This window comes from Molossus molossus, unplaced genomic scaffold (assembly GCF_014108415.1).
Source record: "Molossus molossus isolate mMolMol1 unplaced genomic scaffold, mMolMol1.p scaffold_m16_p_4, whole genome shotgun sequence".
NCBI lineage: Eukaryota > Metazoa > Chordata > Mammalia > Chiroptera > Molossidae > Molossus > Molossus molossus.
The window spans coordinates 24,292,713-24,312,569 of record NW_023425377.1 but is presented as its reverse complement, the minus strand read 5'-3'; positions in this window follow the sequence as shown (position 1 = coordinate 24,312,569).

Genomic DNA, 19,857 nt, shown 5'->3' with positions numbered 1-19,857 from the left:
AGAGAAATTAATGCTTTTCTAGAGATTGTAGGGGAGTAACCGAGATGGCAGTTACCTTGTACACCCACGGCCTAAAACTCTTCATTACATTCCTACCCTCTACACTCAGCTCTTACACCACCACCTTGCAAATATTTGTCATTTGTAACATGAAAAGAAAATTGCCATAAACATTTAAGGATGCAAGAATAAAATAACATAAAAACAATTTAATACATTGCCAAAATGTGTTACTAGAAGTGAAGCCTACTCAAATTCTAAGAAATCTCACTGTGTCCTTTTAAATTAGTTCTGCATCATATTTAAGCATAGCAGCAGGCATTACCACATCCAACAAACCAGTTGGATCAGGTAACTTATGAAACAGGTAACTCCCTTCAGTCTCAGAGAACAAAGCTAAACTGAAACATTGTCTTTGGAATTTCAATTAACAATAAGAGTACAGATCAAGGAAATGGATGTCAGTTCTATAAATATATGTCTTGTAACAAAATGCATCCCCCTGAAAGCATCCTGAAAACTTTTCAGAATTTCTTTAAAAAACCCACACTGAGTCAATATAAAATGAAGCTTTTTTTTTTTTTTAGAGTGCCTGCTTAAACACTGGAAAAAAACGACTAGGGTTCTGAAAGGTGCTTCTGGAGAGTCAGGAAAGGATCCTATCATCCCAGTTGCTTGTTTCCTGGGACATGCAGCATTTACTGCTCAAAAATAGGCTCAAGTTTAAAACCTGGGCGGGGCCCAGCCTTGCAAGACCTGTGTGACTCAACAAAGAGGAAGCTTGGGTTGGGGGTTTCATTCACCAGGAGCCTGCTCCTGAATCTCCCCCACACGCCCGAGCCCACAGTCCTGACCATGGCTGCCTCTCCAGCGTGAGGGCCCTAACCTCCCTAACCTCGCCCAGTGACCAGACCTCTGGTTCTCCGTGCGTGCGTCTAGGTTGTGCTGATCGCTTCCTTCCTCCTCTCCACTTTACCTCTCCTGGAAATGGAGCCCAGCGGCAGACACCCAAAACTATTTGCAGACTTCTGTTGTGGCACTCACCTCCCTGGTCACCCTATCTCTGTTTTGGCTGCCTGCCTGGAATTCAGATTCCAGTTTTTCTTATTTCTTTTTGAGGCCCACAGATTGTCTGAATTACCATAGGTTTGCTGCAACATCCTGTAGATATTAACATGTCCACACTGCCAGACTGCAATTATTTGGTTACAATATAAATAACTGAGATATACAACCATTGGTTAAGATGGTGATCATTTTACAATATATACAACTACCCAATCATTATGCTGCACATAGAAATCTAATCTGTTACATGTCAGTTATACCTGAATTTTTTAAAAGTGCACTAAAAGAAAAAGCGTAAGGGTGGGGGGAAGATGGTATGTCGGAGATAGAGAACCCTGGGATCAAATCTGTATTTGCCACTTCTGAGTAACCTGGAATTAGTCGTTTAACCTGAATTTCAGTTCCTGAATTTAAAAATGAGGGCAAAAGCCCGGCCAGTGTGGCTTAGTGGTTGAGTGTCGGCCCATGCACCAAGAGGTCACCGGTTCGATTCCTGGTCAGGGCACATGCCCAGATTGTGGGCTAAATCCCACAACGGGGAGCATGCAGGAGGCAGCCAGTCGATGTTCTCTCTCATTGATGTTTCTATCTCTCTCTCCCTCTCCCTTCCTCTCTCTCTAAAATCAATAAAGAAAAAAATAAAAATAGGGGCAACAGCAGATCCTATGGACTGGCATGGACCAATGTACATACAGTACATACTATTGGGGCCTGGCACATAATTGGCAAACAATAAATGAATGATTTAAAACATAAAAACAGCAAAATTCTGTGGTTGTCCTAAATTTGTCCCTTAAGCACAATGAATGTTTCTAATTTAGCTTCTGGCTGCTCATGGTCTCCTCCCCAGCCCATCATGCCTGCCTGACCCCTGCCTGACCATGTCCTGAGAGACAGCACCGTGAACCTTCTGTTAGAGCACATGGTCACTGTTACAGCCACAGACTTCTGCCATGTGAAAGTTCCCATGAAGGGCAAGGCACAAAAATTAAAGGCATCTAGAATATTCATGGTAGGGTACATAATAAGCACTCAATAAACACTATTATTATTGCTTAAAAATATAAAACACAGCCCTGGCTGGTTTTGTTCAGTGGTTAGAGCATCGGCCTGCAGACCAAAGGGTCTCGGGTTCGAGTCTCAGTCAAGGGCACATATCTGGGCTGCAGGTTCGATCCCTAGCCCTGCTCAGGGTCATGCAGGAGGTAATCAATTGATGTGTCTCTCTCACATCAATGTTTCTCTCTCTTTCTCTCCCTCCCTCCTTCCCTGCCACTCTATCTAAAAAATAATAATAATAATCAATGGAAAAATATCCTTGGGTGAGGAATAACTATATATATCTCTCACTGATGGCAACAATCTTCACACTCAGCGAGGGATTGCCTTTGCAGGAGTCCTACCAGACAGTCATGCAGCTTCTCTTGGACTCTGAGGAGGAGCTCACCCCTTCCTGGGCAGTCATTAATGGGAACTCTTACTGCCAAAACTTATCAAGCTTCGATTTTCTCCATAGTATTTACTCCCTCATTTGTCCCAAACACAGCCCTTGAGCCACAAAGAAAAAGTCTAATTGAGAACATTTTTTTTTTTTTTTAACAAATATCTTTTTATTGCAGACATTTCAGGCACAGGTACATGGAAGAAGCTGTATTGCAGATTTTTATACAGGGTGGTTTAAGAGGCAGCAAGCACCTACCTTTCTCCGCCACCTCCCAAATACGTAGCAGTCTAGATCAGTATCAGTCCCACTGAAATCTCCTGGACATTCTATCCTTTCAAACACACCATCTATCGCTGTGCCCAGTATAGCTAGGCCACCTCTAGGGGTCTAAGGAAGTCCTTGGCCTTGATCCATAGTAGAGGGAAAAGGAGTAAAGAAGGTCAGGCATAGCTCTGGCGCCTTCACCATCCCTAATACTTTCAGTAATTTTAAGATAGTTCTTGTGTACCTCCTGAATTTTCTGACGTTAGTTAAAGAAAACCTTAGATCAGGTCCTATACTAAATGGTGATCTCATTACATTCACAAGTCCAGTAATACATTTATCTAAATATAAATGAGGGTGTTTTTCTTACCTACCATGGCAAATCTAGCATCTAAATTTAGTTATGGAAACTCACAGGCATTCCAAAAACAGTAAACGTTAATGAATGAACCTGCTTTTTTTCCTCACTTAAGAGAAACAAGGTTTAGTGAGACAGAATTGCTGTCCAACATGAAGAGGACATGGTGGAGCTATGATTGATAAAGCCCTCTTTGGCTCTAGAGCTCAAGCTCTGAAACCCTGTAGCACATGTTCCCTAGGCAACGTCACAGTCCCTATCCCCAGAGCAGCTCACCTGGACAGATGCTGGCTGTCTTTATTCACTTACAGGGATCAATGTGAGTTCTCTGTTGCACAGCCTTTCCAGGCCATGGCCACTATGTCCACTAGTGTTCAAGCGAATGCCTTCTAGCCCATGAACTCAAAAGGCAAGAGGAGCTGCCAGTGATTTTGTCATAGATCCATGGAATTGCTCTTGGCAGTTGTCATTTTGCAGTCAAGAGTCCCTATAGCATTTAGCAAACATGAAGAATATTTTTGAAATAACTGATTCAAAATAAGTTACTTCCTAATATTTGGCATAATGAGAAGTGCCAACAGTGCCCTTGCTTTGGACATTGGCAGGGCGGTTGATGACATCGTAGTTAAGTATGCCTCTGGACACTAAATGCAATGTGGGTCTCTGGCTCTTGATCCATCAAACTGTACTTGGATTCTTAGGGTTAGTCTTACTTGGAGACAAAGCAATCACAGGCCAAAGCATCAGGAGGCAGCCCAGCTTCTGCATCATTAAACTTTTTTTTTTTTTTAATTCTTAAGATAGCCACATGGACCCTCATTCTTGTGCTTGAGGATACCAGTGGTCTTACCCTCAGCAAACTGGAATAACAGAGAACAGGTATATTCCCAATGGAAGTCTAGCTAGCTCTCTCCCTAGCTCCACTTTCACCACAAAATTTGGGGCTCTCCAGAAAGCCATGCTCTACTCGAGAGCATAGATCACTGCTTAAACTTTGTCAACTAAGATCAGTGAAATGGACTCCTGTTTTGTGTGAGTCGCAGGTTCGATTCTGATCAAGGGCATGTACCTCGTTTGCGGTTCGTCCCCAGCCCTGGTCAGGGTCATGCGGGAGGCAACCAGTCAATGTGTCCCTCTTATGTTGATATTTCTCTCTCCTTCCCACTCTATCTGAAGATAAATAGAAAAATATCCTCAAGTGAGGATTTAAAAAAATAATACTAGTTCTGATATCGTAGGCAACTTCTCTAAGACCCATTTCCTCCTCTGTAAATTGGCGATGATGGTAATACCCAACTCAGACTTATAGGCGAATCAAATAACATAATATATGCGAAAGCACAAAGAACTGTTTATACACCATCCAAATGTGAAGTAGGATTAATTTGGGTCATGTTATGTAATAATCTTTCATAAGGAAATCTTTTTCATGGTTCACTGAGTCTTTTAAACCTGTTTTAGGGTTGTGTTCTGGGAAGTATGCATGTCTTAATAGAGATGACACATCTGGCCAGGACATAATGCAAGCCTCAAATGAGCTGGGCTGACAACAGTAGGTCGCTTCTCTCGACTCCACCTTACTGCCCTTAGCCACTTTCAGCATCATGGGAGCAGCAAACCCTCTAGTGGTTCTTGGACTTTTGTTAATCTTTAGAATCTCAACTTAGAACCTGTGTCCAGGAAATCCTGAGATTCTTTCATATCTCAGAAATGAGTAAGTCTGTTTTCTTTTGGGTTTTTTGTTTGTTTGGTTGGTTGGTTGGTTGTTGTGGTTTTAATGCATTTTTTCTCCATCAAGAAATCACTGAATCACACAAACTCAGAGTTGAGATGGGCCATAAAGCTCATCTAACCCAACTTCCTAACTCTACATTAGAAAGCCTCCTGGGAGAACCCTGAGAAATGATCATCATTCAGCTTCTGCTTTGATACAAAAACTCTCTTTTCATAAAGAGCAGCCCATTCTTGACCTGTTTGAGTCAGTAGAATATTCTTGCTTTATTGAGTAGAAATCAACATTGACTTAACTTGTCATCATGATGGACACAAGATTTTAAGAATTCAAGAATCTATTATTTATTTATCCAGTCTTTATTTATTGAGCACTGAATGTGGCCTGGCATTATTTACTAAACTAATCCCCTACTATGATGATCACCTTCCCAGTCCAAGGTCCTTTTTTCTCTACTCCATTCTTACTCCAAAAGAGCACTTATAATATCCCCACCTTTGCTGAAGCATTGTACTGCCCTGGCCTGTGTGGCTCAGTTGGTTGGAGCATCACCCTATACACAGATTGGTGGTGAGTTCGATCCTTGGTCAGAGCACATGCCTGGGTTATGGATTCAATCCTGTCAGGACATGTGCTGGAGGCAACCGATTGATGTTTCTCTCACACCTCTCTCTCTCTTTCTCTTCCTCTCTCTCAAAAAAAAAAAAAAAAAAAATCCAGATCAGCAACCTAGGTATCTCTGAGGGGTTTGAGGGGCCTTGTATCCCTCTTTCTACTTTCTGGTTCTAAATTTCCTTTTGCTAAATGAAGCCTTCAACAAATATTTCTAGCATGCTTTCACTATCTCAAATTACTAAAAGATAAGATTAATTTCTAGCTCAAATATAATGCAAATTCAAGAGGCTTGGCTGATAGTACGAGGTCACCTGTCCTGACTCCACCTGACCACCTTTGGTCACCTCCACCCCACGAGAAGAGCACCTGCCTCTTGTCCCTTTGTCCTTGCCTTTACATTTATCTTCAGTGTACATCTCCCTTTGACCACTGTCCTTACCTCTGCCCCAGGCAACAGCAGCCCATAACTTCTATCACCTCACAGATGGGTGGACATAATTTTCTCCTGGAAGACATTGTTAAAAGGTCTGTATGACTATCAAGAAATGTAGGCTCACAAAATCTCACAGCTTGAAAAACACTAAAGACCTTATCCTTCAAAATTCCATCAGAGAGGAATCTTATTCTATGTCTGTCTACATAGGCCTGAAGGTGGGGAATTCAGGCTTGCACAAAGCAGCCTCTTTCACTGTTAGGCAGCTGGAGTGTTTGGAAAATTGTTCATTAACAATTATTTAAAAAAATTTTTTCTTTATTGATCTTTAGAGAGAGAGGAAGGGAAAGGGAGCGAGAGATAGAAACATTGATGAGAGAGAACATTGATGAGCTGCCTCCAACATGCCCCAGCTGGGGATTTGGCCCTCAACCTGGGCATGTGCCCTGACCAGGAATTGAACCACTGACCTCTTGGTGCATGGGTCGATGCTCAACCACTGAGCCACACCAACCAGGCTGTTCACAATCTTTTAACCAACTTTTATCAATGCATATGTGCCAGGCCCTTGGCCAAAGTCCTAAGATGCAATGAGTAGATCATCCTCGTCCTCAATGAGCTCTTTATGTTGGGCCAAAATGTTAAATAATACAGTGGTTAAGTTGGTGAGCTCTAGAGTCAGTTTTCCCAAGTTTCAATACAGCACAGATTGAAACAGATTATCTGTTTCAGTACAGATAATACAGTACTTTGAAAATTTCAGCTATAAGATGAATAAGGTCTGAGGATCTAATGTAAAATGTGGTGACTACAATTGATAACATTGTATTATAAAACTGAAATTAGCTAAGAGGGTAGAACTAAAATGTTCTGTGCACCCTCCCCCAAATAAAACATATATGTATTAATTAATAAGATAGAATTTTTTTCACTATATATGTATATCAAAATCATCATGATGTATATTTTAAATATCTTGACATTTTATTTGTCAATTATACAAATTGACAAAATATACCAGTAACTAATGTACAAATTATTGTATTTGTATAATACGATTACTGGTGTAATGTAATACAATTGTTAATATAATACAATACAGAGGTGGTTAAACTGACTTAGCAGGGTTCTGGCTGAACTAGATCTTATAAGCAATTGCACACATGGGCCCAGAAGAAAGTTCAGGAGGCTGACCCCTGATTAAAGTTTAGTTAAGTAAAGAATCTTTGTCACTCTAGAAAGAATTGTCTGCTCTGAGACAGTCCATCTTTATTATTCAAACCCTAGCACTGCAAAGAACCTGGTGTCCCTAGGAAATTTGAGAACTGGTGGTATTTTTTAAATAGACTTCCTTCCTTCCTTAAGTCTGGTTTTCACTGGTCTTTGTTTTCATAATAATATGATCTAAGCACATTTCACCTGGTCATCACACAACCTAAAGTATAGAATTATTGATTTTTTGGTGATATCCAGGTCTCTGCCTTATTATGCAAGCCAGGTATTATAATAAAAAATCACATATAGTCCTGGCTGGTTTGGCTCAGTGGTTAGAGCGTCGGCCTGCGGTCCAGAGAGATCTGGGTTTGGTTCCTGCTAAGGGCATGTACCTCGGTTGCAGTTTGTCCCCGGCCCTGGTTGGTCGTGTGGGTGGCAGCCACTCGATGTGTCCCTTTCACGTCAATGTTTCTCTCTCTCTCTCCCTCCCACTCTATCTGAACAAAAAATGAAAAAATGTTCTCAGGTGAGGATAAAAAAACAAACAAACATATAATGGACTTGACTTTCCATGTTTGCCTCCTAGTTATTGAATGTGTTTTATGTGAAATCTAAGATAGTAGATGCTATGACTAGGGAAGTATGAACGGTTATGGTAATAATAAAGGATATAAAGATTGCTGTAACAAAACAGAACAATTGCCTATAGGAAATAAGAAAGGAAAGAACCCCCAAAATTAGCACATTAGAATAAAGTTATGGTCTCCTAACCCATTGGTTCCCAATTAAAGAGGTGAATCAGACTGTACTATGCAATTTAAACGTGTGTGCGTTTGTGTTTATGTGTGTGTTCTATGTCTCAATCTTACTCTGGACCTACTGAATCAGAATATTTGGGTTATGGGGAGCAGCTGTTGAAGGTAGACATGTAAGTTTTGAAAATGTTCCCAAGAATTACACATTCTAAATTCATTTTTTTCCCCTACATTTTTTTTCTTGCTAGTTGAAACTCCATAATTACTTCTATGGAACTGAATAATAATTTAACAAACAAAACAGCAACATTAAATCATGCTGTCATGCTACAGCTCTATAGCTTGTTAATGTATACACATGTATGCATAAACAAGGACACAGACAATAATGCTGGGGGTGGGGGTGAGATTGGGAGGAGGGGGAAAAAGGAGAAACATCTGTAACAAAAATAAACAAATAAACATTAAAAAAAAAAAGAAAGAAATATTTGCCCAGGCCTGTGTGGCTCAGTAGTGAGAGCGTTAAGTTGAGGGTTTGATTCCCGGTCAAAGGAATGTACGTGGGTTGCAGGTTCAATCCCTGGCCCTTGGCCCCTGGCCCCTGGCCCTGGCCCAGTTGGGGGTGTAGGTGGGAGGCAACCAATCGCTGTTTCTCTTACATTAGTGTTTCTTTCTCTCCCCTTCCCTTCCCTTCCACTCTGTCTAAAAGATAATGGATGGAAAAAATATCCTCAGGTGAGGATTAAAACAACAACAAAAAGAATGAAATATTTTCCCCTGGACGTCTTCTTGGTCTTTGGTGACCTGGTGACTTAACCCTCAGCATCACATGTAAACACACCATTTGCAAATGACTTCATAATAGGGTCTGAGGTTCTCACAATGGGGCCTTGGCCCTGGATCATCAAGGGAATGGAGCCTGTGAGGATTTGCTAGGAAACTTTTTTTTTTTTTTTTTACAGTATAAAACAATTTTATTTGCAGGAATGTAAAATGATGTTTCTCACTAACATTTTGAACATATGACATGTCTAATTTTCTTGTTAAATTTGCATTTACTGGGGGAACTGGTGTGTATAAAGCCTTAAATATAATAAGCTCTGATTTCATCGTGGTGCCTATTGGGTGTGTGATATCACTACAGTAACCCTTTGGGGAAGGGGAAAAGGGATGTCTTTATGTCAAGTTCTAATTAAACTATAATTTCACTTTTGACTTTAAGCTATCAATTTTGGACTTGGCAAAAAAAATATAAGGGTGATTCAATAGAGGATGCTTCACCACTGAACACTCACTGTCATCAAGGTGCTTTAGAAAATGAAAAACATAGCACAAATGATTGTATTCTATTCTATGAATTATGCGGCCCTGCTTAAGAAATGGAAAGCTGATTCACATTTTGGCAGTGATCAGCAGTAAGAAATTCACTAATGAAACATACCGTTTACCTAAAAAGCTAAACTACAGCCATACACTAATCTGTGATTTTAAAAAAAACTTCAAAATATCCAAATGTCAGGCTTCACTGTAAACTGTCCGTTTTAGTCTGACTTTTTCTAAAGGGAAGTAATACCCACGGGCTCTTGAGTACCATTAACATGTTCTGTAGGCATGTTTCCAGAGATCTCCGGGTTGGGCTGCAGCGGAGGAATCCTATCCCAGGAGATGGGGTTGCGAAACGCGTGCTCTCTGCTCGTGTCCAGCGCTAGTGGAGCTGGTGTGAAACGGCGACCGAGGCTCACGCTGCTGGCAGCAAACTCGATCCAGTTCCACGCGCCTCCACGCGCCTCCACGCACCCGCGTGGCCCCCTCCCCTCCCCTCCCTGCCGCGTCTGTGGTTCTAAGTGAACTCCCTCAGCCCCTGCCCTCCTCCAGCTCCTCCTTCTCCCTCTACTACCACCACCACCACCACCACCACCACCACCACCACCACCACCACCACCACCACCACCACCACCACCACCACCACCACCAGCAGAAGCAGCAGCCTCTGCCCACCTTCTCTGGGCCTTTCTTCTTCCTCTCCCTGCACCTAGCCCACCGCTTCCACTGCTGTCCGCAACCGCTGGGGTGCGACTGGCCGCCCTCCCGATCTCTCCCTCCACTCCCCCCTCGCTCTCTCCGCTAGGAAACTCTTGGCTGAAGGAACGTTGGTGGATGTCACGCTGTTCTTGACGGAAAGAAAGATGAAAACGTTCTTGGTTACCATCTTGGCTCTTGGCTGTTTCTCATGTAAGGATTTATCAGAGAACCTTGGGGAGGGCGTCAACATTTGATCTCCCAAGTGAAGTAACAAACAATGACAACTATTTTCTAGATGTAGGGATTTTTGGAAACTTTTAAGAGTCTCTAAGAGATCAAAAAAAAAAAAAATCAACTATAATGAATATCAGTGATTGAATCCACTTCTTAAATATTCTAAGAACGGCTGTAGACAGATGAAATATTTAAAGGGATGACCTAGCCCTGGCCAGTTTGGCTCAGCGGTTAGAGCGTCGGCCTGCGGTCTGGAGAGACCCGGGTTCGGTTCCCGCTAAGGGCACGTACTTCGGTTGCAGTTTGTCCCCGGCCCTGGTTGGTCGTGCGGGTGGCAGCCACTCGATGTGTCCCTTCACATCGATGTTTCTCTCTCTCTCTCTCTCCCTTCCTCTCTCTCCCTCCCACTCTATCTGTACAAAAAATGAAAAGATATCCTCAGGTGAGGATAAAAAAATAAAATAAAAAAATATTTAAAGGGATGACCTATGAGAGGTGTAATGAATATTTGACAAATAATTTGGCCTTTTGAGTTCATAATCAATTTCATCTCTTTTCCCCTCTTCTTCTTAATACTTTCCCACCATACTCTCCACACACTGGTAGTGCATGTGTGTGTACACACACACACACACACACACGTGCCTTCTACACAAAACAGTGTTGGTCTTTGGCATAGCTTACTAACAGAGCACAACCCCATGTTATCAACTATGGGGAGAGGGCTCACACTTCCTGGTAAAGTCCAGCAAAATGACACCAACAAGGGAAGCCCATGATGTGAAACTAAATCTGCTGGCAGGTGGGCACAGTAGAGAGGGAGCAAGGGGGTGCGGCTGTAGCAGCTGGAAGACACTGAGGCTATGGAATAGAACGTAAGATATGAAAGGTCACAGAAACTGTTCGTAGTTTAGGTAAGCAGTTGTCAACACAGAGGTCCCGAACAAAGGAAAAGTCTTCCTTGGAAGCAGATAGAGTTTGGGAAGAGAGTATACAGGCAATCAATCATCCGAAACAAAGGCAGGTGTCTAAGGTCTGTATCCGAAGGTAGCCAGGATGACTACCAAGAGCTAGACCTAAAATGGACCCACACAATGAGCAGCCCAGATGATATGATACATGAGTAGATGATATGCTGAGTCCCAGAGGATAAAACTTGGGTTTAAACCTCCGCTGCTTAAGGTCAGATGACACCTAGGAACAGGCAAAGGGTGAATTCCCAGATGGGACAGTAAGTGTCCCGGGCATGAGGAGAGAAAGCAGACAGTGTTTGGGAACAAGGCCAGATAAACCTTGTGTGGAAGAGCCACATATTTTCCTATGATGTTCATGGTTATTAATTTATGAGATGACTTAGTGGGCTAATTAACTGTTCACATCTCAACACTACATTGTTTTCTTTGATCCTTTTTTCCTAAACATTTTTGTTTCAGATATTTTTGGTGAAACTTCACATACGGTAAGTTTTTTACTTCTTGCATAAGAATGATTTTTCCAGTCTTAGACTTATATAGTATTTCTATTAGGTTGAATCATATTATACCATAGGAAACGGCTAATATTGGACCATTTTTGATCTCCATAGTAACGATGCATTATGACTCAATCCAAATATCAAACAGATATTATATCAAACAGATATTATGTCAAACAGATCCCGGGGAAACTCATCCTTGTCTCTTACTGTCCTTTCATCTGCTTATATACTACTGGCAATTAAAGCTCCTCATCTTGTCTTTAAATGTGTTCTCTCCCTAAACTTACTGCTTTTCCCCACTATATTCAAGTCCTTTTTACTTCTTGCCTGTGGTATTTCAGCAGCTGTCTTAAAGGAGGGCGGAGGTTGATTAACAGAAAGGATTCTAGAGGTACTTGGACAGTGGTTGTAGTCATTTTTAAAATTTATTTTTAGAGAGAGAGGAAGGGAGAGGGAGAAAGAGAAACACAGATCTGAGAATGGAACATCCTTTAGTTGCCTCCTGCATGCCCCCTACTGGTGATTGAGCCTGAAACCTGGGCAAATGCCCTCACCTGGAATGAAACCAGCAACCTTTTGGTGTACTGGACGATGCCCAACCACTGAGACACACTGACCAGGGCAGTTATAGTTTGTTTTTGTTTTTTCACTTTCAGAATGGTCTCTTTCCCTTCTAATAGGTTACAGGTAAATATATTACAACAGTCAAGGATCTGGGCTGCCTCAGCTGCCTTGCAAAGTGGAAATTCCAAAGATTCTGGCTGCTGAATTTAAAGTCAGGAAGTTTTGACGTTTAAAGTTTAAAAGGAGACATATTTTATCATGATCTCCCCTCTGCACAAAATAAAATTCCCAGGCATGTATAATAGAAGCTATTAAGAGATCATTGCAGGATGGGGAGTTTGACCTGTCAGTTTTGTTTTAGGAAATTACATGCGGTTATTATGAAAGGAAGTCTGCACAACGGAAACGCATATGCTCCATAAGAGTCAGCCCACTGTGTGCCTCTAATAAGGTTACATATCCAAATTCCTGTGTGTTCTGCTTCGCTGACATGTAAGTGCAAACACCAAACCCTAAACAGAACCCTCTTTTGAGAATACAATGTATAGCTGACAGATGACACTTCCTCCTATTTTAGAGATGTGATTCTGTAAACTGAAAATAATATCTTGGAGTTTCAGTTCCACTGGCTGAACCCAAGGTGGGGGAGCATAGCAGGGACTAAACAATTGAGATTTTGTGTCCCCTCCACCAATTCTAGCAGAGAAGCCTTCCTCTATCTGTTTTGAACATTAGGTTTCAATATGAGATTTTATTTGAAAAAAAAGTTCTGTTCCTAAAGTGTTTGAAAATCATAGCTGTAAGAAAAATCACTCCTTTCAAGATAAGACTAAAGCATCAAGTCTCAGCACTTAGTCAGAAGACCTGGGGGTGAACCCTGCCTGCCCCTGTGCTAAAGTCTCAAAATTCCTCCAAACCTCAAGTTCTTACCTACAGATTTGAGATTATAGTTACTGCTTCACTTGCTCAATAGGCTCCGACCACACTGTCTCTTCCTTGCTAATATTTTCAAATATACAAAGTTCTCTCTGGCTTTAGGACCTTTGGGAAACTGCCCTCTCCCACAAGAATGTTTCTTTCATGCTGTTCAAAGGGCTGGTTCCTCACCGTCAGGGTTTCACCCGAAATATTTCTTCCTTAGAGATGCCTTCCCTGACCATCCTACCTCAACTAGATTTACCTCTGATATTTTCCATGTTAGTCTGTTTTTGTTTCCTTTGTGAGTCTTATCATCACTCTCGGATATTTTATTTTCCTGTTTCATTATTTTTGGCCTACAACCAAACACAAGCTTCATGAAGTTAGCAGGCAGGTTTATAACTTAGTTCTAGCACTTGACAGTGTCTTGGCATCAAGTAGGCATCAAAAGTACTTGTATAAATAAATAAATAAATAAATAAATAAATAAATAAATAAATGGCTTTTGGGGCAATTAATTGATATTGGGTATAAAAAGCATTTTTAAACTTAAAGCACTCTTTATAGGTAATTAAACAAAATTGTATCACATTGTATTGGTCCAGTCTCTGAGAGCTGAATATGTGGTTTAGAATGAAGACTCTCATCCTAGAGACTCCAATTGGAATTTCAGCTCTTCTATTGAAACTGTATGACCTAGGACAGATCATTTAACCTCAGTGATTAACTGAGAGTTTGGCTGTGGGAATTGAAAATGACAATGCATAAAGGGCGCTCAACATAATATCTACCACCTAACAGGCCCTTGGTCAGTAATCACCATGAGTGTCCTTGTTATGTTGCTTATAACTGGGGACCAACCATCCCGTTTTGCCTGAGACTCAGAGTTTTCTTGGGGACTTCTAGGTCACTCTACTATCAACAGGTCTTTATACCTAGCCCGTTGTTCTTCTTCAATATTTGCCAAGTCTTTCTTTCACTCAGTCTGTATAACCTATACTAGAGACATTACCAAACAGTGCAATAGTAGCTTCCAGTCTCAAAACTTCATCTCATAGGCCTTCAGAGGTGGTCATGATAATTCCATGGTGTACAATGAGATTCCTTACAAGGAAGAGCAACTATAGATGATTGCTATCCCTTCTCCCACATTTACTATTAGCTTTTCACTTTCGTCCTTTCTTGAAACTTACTGTCTGCCCTCTTCCCTAGGATACCAAGGCTTCAGGGAAATAAAAAAGAACTTAGTGATAAGACTGTATCCTTAGGATTTTAATAGAAAAGAAAGGTGAACAATAAATTCACTCTTTTAAGGTATGCAATGCAGTGGTGTTTAGCATGTTCACAGAGTTGTGCAACTACTATTTAATTTCAGAATAATTTTCATTAAAGTAAATCTGTATCCATTCTACCATCATCCCAGTACTGGTAAACACTAGTCTTCTTTCTGCCTTTATGGATTTGCCTATTCTGGACAATTAATACAAATGGAATAATATAATAGGTGACTTTTTGTTTCTGGCTTCTTCCACTCAGCATAAAGTTATCCAGATTCATCCAGGTTGTAGAATGTATCAGTTCTTCATGCCTTTTTATGGTTGAATAATTATATGGCTGTACCATCATATAAGTATACCATTGTATGTGTGGTTACACCACATTGTTTTTATTCATTGGTCCATTAATAGACACTACATTGTTGACACTTTTTGGCTAGTATGAATAATATTGATATGAACATTCATGTGTAAGATTTTGTACAAATTGTTTTCATGCCCTGGCCAGTTTGGCTCAGCGGTTGAGCGTCAGCCTGCGGACCAGAGAGTCTGAGTTCGGTTCCCGCTAGGGGCACGTACCACAAAAGAAAAAAAAATTGTTTACATTTCTCTTGGGTATACACCTAGGATTGGAATTTCCCAAATAGTTCTTAGCATCTGCAAAGACAAGGGTAGCACTGGAGGAAAGTACAATTTTCTCAAATACAATCTGCTCCTTTTTCCATTGTGGTACTTCCACCTAAATATCCTCATCCGTGCCTCTCCCTGATGTTTAGTACACCTGTGTCCTATTGCCAACATTCCTTTTGTCCCAGGCCAGTTGAGAAATTCATTCTGCTTCTCATGCCCGGCCATTTCCGAGAGTCCAAGAATGATCTGAGTCCCCAACCTTCACACTTATCTCCTTTAGCCTCCAGTTGCTTCCTCTCAGATTACAAAGGCAATCCAAATGTGAGGCCAGGGCATGTTCATGATAAGATAAAGGGACCAAGCACACCTTTACATTAACTATACATGTGCCTCCCTCCATACTTCAGTCTCCAGTTCAGGTTCTGCCTGGTACTTGGCTTCTACATACTAGGGCAGTCAGAAGGCCGATCTGCTTGAGCACACCAAAAACATTTTACTTAAAAGCTCATCATTTTTAGGCCATGTATGACTTCAAAAAACAACAGCAAAATAACCCACTAGACATTATGTATTTAGTTTTTTAAAAAAAATCATGATATAATGTTAAGTGTAAAAACAAAACATAAGGATATAAAATGATATATGCAGTATAATCAGACTTTTGAAAAATACATTTATAACATATACACAGAAATATAAAACATTACAGAGAAAACATAATGGGGATCTTTTGAAAATTTAGGAATACACCTGACTTTAATTTTTAGTGCTTATTATATGCTAGGCACTGGGCTTGGTGTTACATAGGAATGATCTCAGATAACGTTCAAAATAATCCTATGAAGTAGGCATTGGTATCAGTTTCCATTTTATAGATGATGAAACTGAGACTTAGAGAAATTTAGGGAGTTATCCAAGATATCATAGCTCGTGAGCAGAAAACCAAGAAACAAGTGCAGGAATCTGATCCACAGCCCTCAAGCTTAACTTCACATTATCCAACCTCATGATCAGAATCTTATATTTAGTTCAGTGTTAGGATTTTTCAAAAACAATTTCTCATATTTATCTATTTGTCCCATGAACATTCAATGAATGCCCAATAAGTACCAGACACTGTGTTAGGTGCAGGGAAAGAAAAAAAACAAAACTATTACTCCCAAGCTATTAATATAAATAGTATATGATTATAAACCTGCTATTGCTTAGAAAGCATTTTCCCAATCAGGGAAGTATGATGCCCATACCAATACTGCATGGTAGGCAGGATGAGATTATTTGCTTTTTTACACATAAAAGGAAAAGACTTCAAATTATTTTGCCAATGTCAAATAGGAAGTATTTACAGAAGATGAACAACATTTTTATCATTTCACAGTAGCTTCTCTGTGGCTATTAATTTTTTTTTTTATTCCTCAACTGAGGATATTTTTCCATTTATCATCAGATAGAGTGGCAGGGAGGGAAAGAGAGAGAGAAACATCGACGTGATAGAGTCATATTGACTGGTTGCCCCCGCACTACCAGACGGGACGAACCCCAACGGAGGAATCGAACCAGTAACTCATTGGTCCGTGGGCTGATGCTCTAACCACTGAGAAAAACCGACCAGGGCTGTGGCTATTAATTTTTTTTAGTGGACCACTTTTGTGTGTAAAAAATGCAATAGCAAAAGTCCATTGACTATAATTTAGCACAAAATGTAGCAATTGACTTCCTGTTGTTACATTTCTGCTGAAGAAGACAAATGTTTTCACTTGAGTGGTCCACACTGCTATATTTATCTTGCACTTACTTGGTCATTATGCTCTTTGCCCCCAATAATGAGTCCTTCCTGTTTTCAGCTCTTTCGTGATGAGCCTCAAAGGCCCAATCTCCTTTTTCCTAAGAAGTACAAACACAGAACAACCTGTAGTTACAGAACAATCACAGAGATGTAAATTACAGCGTAGGGAATAGAGTCAATAATATTGTAATAACTGTGTATGGCGCTAAGTGGATAACTGAAACATCAGGGAGACCACTGCTGCAGCCTTGCCAGATAGGGGGCAGTGTCAGGCTCCGGACACCTTGGGGGCACAGGCACCAGCTTGAATGTCCTCACATCCCATACACCTATCCGAATCTGTACTGCCCTGAAGTATGTGATTGGTGATTGTCTAATCACTATGCTGTACATCTGAAACTAATACAGAACAATATTGAATGTAAACTATAATTGAAAAATTATATATGTATATATATAGAAAGATGTGTGTGTGCGCGCATATATATATGTATATATATATATATATACACACACATATATACATATAACTTATCTCAGTAGGTACCCATCATTATGGTTATTTTATAGATGAGGAAGTATTTGGTTCAGAAAAGTGAGGTTTCTCTGGGGTTCCTCAGTGATTCGTTGTTTTCTCCTCCCTCTATCCTTAACATACAAGTTTACACATTTGCTAAAACTCTAATAATGTTTCAACATGACTAGAAAGCAGAAGGGTGTCCAGGGTGAGGGGTTTTGGAAGGGAAGAGGCAAATCTCTTGCTACGGGCTATTTATAAGTCAGGAGATTGCAAATCATGGCCTCTCTCCCATTAAAATACTTACTGTAGTCCAACTAGGCTAGGAGGAAGAAAGGGTGTATTTCTGCCGATGGTCTCTAAATATTTATGTCAATTTCTCATAGAGCTTTGAACTTCACACTTCAAATTCAATACAGTGGAAAATGCCAATAACCTGAGAAGGTGCTGTGATTTTTCTTCGTTTGTCGTGAGTGAACCTATTTGAACTGAGCATCATCATTCTTTCAAAAAGTGGAATTCATTATATAACCTTATTTTTTAAAAATCAATAAATCCTACCTTATGAAAAGCTCCTCTTTAACTCAAGATATATTTAATGCACTGCACCAGAACTACGTCTGTTTCTAGAAATACAAAGCTGAATAGGAAGTGACGCCTGACTTTAAGCAACTCAGTCTGATAGGCTAATTGGACAATTTATTCAGTAACTAATCTTTAATTAATCATGAGACTGGAGAGACTTGGCTAGACTCTGGGTCCTCAGTGGAAATCAAAACAGGTGTGGGTCCTTACACAGTTTACAATCCAGTGAGGGATCAAGAAAATGAATGATTATTAGCCCTGGCCAGTTTGGCTCAGCGATTGGAGCATCAGCTCTCAGTCTGGAGAGACCCGGGTTCAGTTCCCGCTAAGGGCACGTACCTCGGTTGCAGTTTGTCCCCGACCCCAGTTGGGGTTGTGTGGGTGGCGACCACTCGATGTGTCTCTCTCACATCGATGTTTCTCTCTCTCTCTTCCTCTCTCTCTCTCTCTCTCTCTCTCTCTCTCTCTCTCTCACTTTATGAATGCAAAAAGTGTCCTCAGGTGAGGATAAGAAAGAAAGAAAGAAAGAAAGAAAGAAAGAAAGAAAGAAAGAAAGAAAGAAAGAAAGAAAGAAAGAAAGAAAGAAAGAGAATGATTATTAAACAAAATAATAAAATGTGAGAAAGAGAAAATCCATGACACCCAGGAGCTGACCTTGACATTGCTCCAGGTTGGCCTCCTGCTCCCAGCTGGGCCTTGATGTTCTCCAGGAGTTTAACATAATCGCACAAAACAGTAACATCTGACAAAGCCACTCTGTAACCAAAGATCGTGCCACTCCCAAAGCACATCTGACACCGGGAAAACATGAACATTATCCTACCCACAGAATACCTACATCCCCTATCTTGACTGAGGGACTGCTGCTGCTTTGCCAATTTCAACTCGAGCCGTTGGCTGTCCTTCCCTCCTAAACGAGACTTTTTTAAAATACCAAGTTACAGAATTATTCCCACTTCCTGAGGGAATCCAATCCAGAGCAAAGCCAGTCTTCCCTAAAATTTTCCCAAATTAATCTAACGATCCCTAATCCTACATCCTTTCTAACCTCTTTTTACTGAGATGCCTTGTGGCTTCCCATGGGCTTTCTCTGCCTCTGGGCAGTGAGTGACCAGCCCACTTGTTCAACTAAATTGTTTCTGGTGGTCTTTGGCTAGAGGGTGCTGACAAACTTGAAAGTGGTTACCATGTTATGCCTGTTGCTCAAATTGTTTTTTCTCTCTTCTCCATGCACATTGACAGGGGCATCAAGTATATACCAATGGGTGACACTTGAAATCTTAAATTAACGGGTGGGAAATATTTATTTATTTATTCACTGACTCATAGGCTACTGTATTCTAAAAATAATATAAGGTGGCTGATATTCAGTGGAATCAGAGGTACAGAGTGGAGGGCAGCTGTCTGAGAAGTATCATGTAAAGACACTCTGACCAAAGAAACACCTACATAATGAGACCCTAAGGTGGGATGAGGGTATCCCAAATGACACTGATGTTTAACAGGACACCCATTCCCCTACTGCTGAGGCTCCCTCTACCCTTTCCTCATCCCGGGATGACATATGTATCACCTGTTTAAGGTTCTACCTGATTCCCTGTCCCTATAGTCATCTTCCTGTTGCTGGAGAGTCTTCATTCCCATCTGTGTTCTCAATCCCTGCTCCTTTCTGAGGTCAAGGGCAGTCTGGTCTCAGCAACTAAAAAAACAACACACACACACACACACACACACACACACACACACACACACAAAATCCTAATTATTTTTCCCCTTAGTCTTAAAGAATTTTAGAAGCTCTAGTTCAATCCTCAGGTAAATCCAAGTCAAGTCACTCTTGGTAAAACTTTATGATTTTAAAATAGAGCAGTACTGTTCTCATAAGAGGCATGTAAAGTATGTGGGGACCCGATTTTTCTCATCACAATGACTGGAGTGGTTCTACTAGCATTCAGTGGACTAA